Source organism: Epinephelus moara, chromosome 2 (assembly GCF_006386435.1).
Source record: "Epinephelus moara isolate mb chromosome 2, YSFRI_EMoa_1.0, whole genome shotgun sequence".
Lineage (NCBI taxonomy): Eukaryota > Metazoa > Chordata > Actinopteri > Perciformes > Serranidae > Epinephelus > Epinephelus moara.
Window position 1 is genome coordinate 37,770,130 of NC_065507.1, and position 3,615 is coordinate 37,773,744.

General features: G+C 41.9%; 1 non-coding gene across 1 annotated transcript; it reads right to left on the bottom strand.

The window, feature by feature from the left end:
* Positions 1 to 605: 605 nt before the first annotated feature.
* Positions 606 to 668, bottom strand: LOC126383284 (U6 spliceosomal RNA). The gene has a single exon (XR_007569130.1). It is a non-coding gene; the product is annotated as a U6 spliceosomal RNA (small nuclear RNA).
* Positions 669 to 3,615: the final 2,947 nt, after the last annotated feature.

Consider the following 3,615-nt stretch of genomic DNA (forward strand, 5'->3'; position numbering starts at 1 on the left):
TGTATTAAAAGTTTATTTTGGGTGTTAATTTAAAATGTGTGTATTAAAAGTTTATTTTGGGTGTTAATTTAAAATGTGTGTATTAAAAGTTTATTTTGGGTTTTAATTTAAATGTTGTAATTTTGTGTGTGAGTAATAAAAAGCATTTAAATCTCTCTAATCTCTTGAGTGCTCTGTGCAGAATTGCCAAGTGGGCTTTCACATACACGAAATTTGATTTGGACTTGTGGCGCATCACATAAACATGGTGAGAGAAAATGAAATTGCAAATAAAAGCAAGAACTGCAAAAACCAATAGATGTGAAGTCAGAATAGATATATAAAAATGAAAAGTAAAGACCATTTCAATGACCACAATGAAGAGTTCTCACTGAGTGTTAATGAAAATGAGTAGAAAAGCAGCTTCTGAGACAGAATAAAACCCTCCCACATCTTAGTAGTGTAACATGGATAGGTTCCCTGAAGGCCTCACCAGTCCTCATAGTGGTAGTAGTCCCAGGGTGCCTGAATGCATCAACCTGGTCCCACTTACGCTGAAGGTGTCTGTAAAGGCGTAACTTCCACCACCGGGGGGCCCCCAGAAGATCAGGCCCCAGCTTCTCTCTAGGGGCCATGCTAATCTTCTCTGTATCGTTCCAATTTTAGTATATGTGCTACCGAAGTAACACAACAGAGCCCTTATTCTGGGGAGTATTTAGGGGGCTGTGACCCCGGAGAGGTCCCTGTCATGGTGTAAGAACAAGAAGATGCTGAAAGCAGTGAAAATTGTATTGAGATAGCTTTTAAACATTAATAATAAGAGTGTAGAGAGGTGTGGAGTGTGTGCTGAGAGCTCTCTGGGTGTAGTGACCCGGTCTGACCCGGTCAGACCCACCGTAGGTCCTGTCAGCCCTGATGAAGAACTCAAGGGGCTGATGGGAAATAAGCTCAATGAGCCTTTACGTCACACAGCCAGGATTGGTGTGCTGCAAGCGAGAGAACAAAAGGCCTACTCACCGCTCCTCCCTCTTCCTGCTGCACTCCTCCCAGAGGCACTTTGACCTCCCCCAGAAACCCCCACTGAGCTCCAGTATCTGCTAACCCTCCCCTGAGCACACACAGAGAGACAGAGAGAGGGACGGGGGAGGAGGGGAGGCACACAGAGACACACAGGCTGAAACACGTGATCTGTTCTAACACTCACGGCAGCAACAACCTCCTCGGCTGAACGCAGACAGTTAGCTGGAGCTACAGCATGGACTCCTGAAGCCGCTCCTCAGCTGCTGGTATTGAAGCCTGAGCAGAAGGACAGAGACAGAAGGATAGAGACCATCAGAAACAAGCCTACAAACAAGAGCTGTATGTGTGTGTTCATGAAGAAGTCAACTCCGAGCAGAAGGAGAGGAAACACCACGGTGTTTACAGCTGAAGCTTCATGTCGGCATCATGTTGTTCTGTTGCAGGACGGCTGCGGATAAACTCTTCAAAATCTAACAGGGTTTATTTGCCCACATTCTCAAGATTGAAGAGACGGAGGGGAGTGCTGCTTCACCTCATTCACAATCATTTACAGTCAGTCTACCAGTGTTCCTGAAAGCTCCACATTTCACAGTCAAGGTATTTTAGTAAAACAGCCAAGACTGTTTTTAAGTGATTAAACTGTGTTATTTATTTTCACATCTGTGTGGTTCTTTCCTACTTCCTGTTTTCATTAAAAAAATTCCAATGCAGTTTCACAAACTCACCACCAGGTGTCAGCCTTAGACCAGTCTGTGGAGTGGGGGGGCGCTGCTGTGCTGAGGTCAGCCGGCAGGACCAGCAGGAAAACGCACACAATTATATCAAATATGAGTCACAACAACCTATCTAAATACACAGCGTAGGTCGGTGGCGAGCTATCATTCAAAGATTCCAATGAAGTTTGGAGGAAAACACAAAATATAACACGAGTCACAGCAACTTATTTATATGAATGGGTCCCTGATTTGCATTGTTGTCATGTTTACCGATAACAAATCCAGAAACATGCCGTTATATTAAATGAGCGAAAATCGCCGCCGCGGAGTCCATTAACAAAATCTCAGTTTGTATTTGTTTTGCTTTTACATAAAGAGTTTTCAACCCTACAAGCATAGATCAAGATTTTTTTAGTCGAGACTTTAGACTAGAAAATTCGGCATACAACCAACACACCAGTGAGCTCTTGCTTTAATTTGATTGTAACTTTTAAAAACAGTTATTACCTCCACCACGTAAGTTGTGTTTTCAGTTCGGTTTATTTGTTTGTTTGTTCGTCTGGACAATCACGGAAAAACTACTGGCCCGATTTTACGAAATTTGGTGGAGGGGTGTAGCATAGGCCAAAGAAGAACCCATTAAATTCCCTAAAACTTGGAAAATACACAGCAGAGAAAGTCGAGGAAATTCAATGCAGTTTGACAAACTCACCAGCAGGTGTCAGTGTGTGACCAGCTTGTGCTCTGGCTTCCTCATAGAGAGAGGTCTGTCTGACTGCAGCACCTGAGGAATGAGGGAAACACACAAAACTGTTGTGAAACACAAGTCACAACAACGTCCTTGATGTCAATTGTTGTATTGTTTTAGCAATAATTAATCCACGAGATATGCCGTTATATTGTGTGCGTGTAAATTGCCAAACCGTATCCCATTCAGAAAATCTCACAGTTTGTGTTTGTATTGTTTTTCCATAAATAATTCCAAATTGACAAACATGAATCAGGATTTTTTAAAATTCAGACTTAAGACTAGAAAATTCGGCATACAACCAACACACCAGTGAGCTCTTATTTTAATTAGGCCTACATCGCGATTTTAAGGGCCGCCATTACTGCTTTAATTAGCTGCGTGTAAGGCCGTAAAACTCGGTGTCCACTTCGACCACGACTTTACTAAACATGTTGCTAGATGGAAGTCGCCCATCACCCCCCTCCGATCAATCAGCCAATCACACGGCCCGATCAATAACTATCTGACTTAAGACTGGAACTACAGAGCTTGTGCGCACAAGGTTAAAAATATCAAGACTTTAAGGACAGTTACTATAAGGAACTGTTGTTCAGTAATATTGTATTAATGAATATAGCTATTTACAAACCGTAGCCTGTTATTTAATCTCTAAATGTGAAATAAACCTTTAGTTCTTTAGGTGACAACATTTTTTTTGTTATGTCTTTTTATTTCACATCAGCCAGCATTAATATGGCAAACCCCATTAAATACGGTAGTTTATGTGAAATGGCCTTTGCCAAAAGTTTTATTTTATCTAGTGTCTACTTCCTGTTGCATTCTAGAACATGCGCTTCAACTAGTAGCACCAAAGTCTGGTAGCTCTGCAATTTTACTTAGTTTTACTGAATTTTTATTATATTTTCTCAACTACTAATGGATACTTATGTGAAGAGAAGAGTTTATTCACGAGAGGAGCTTTTTTCGTTGAAATGGAGCAAGTCTGGAGGACACCATCCTATTCCGAGATGAAGAGGTGTTTTCGTGGTTGCCGTGCTGGTGCAAAGGTGAAGGCTTGGAAATGGAGATATAAGCCCTTTCTGCCATCAGTCATCATGGGAAATGTCAACACTCTGCCCAACAAGAGTGATGAACTGCAGATATTGGTGA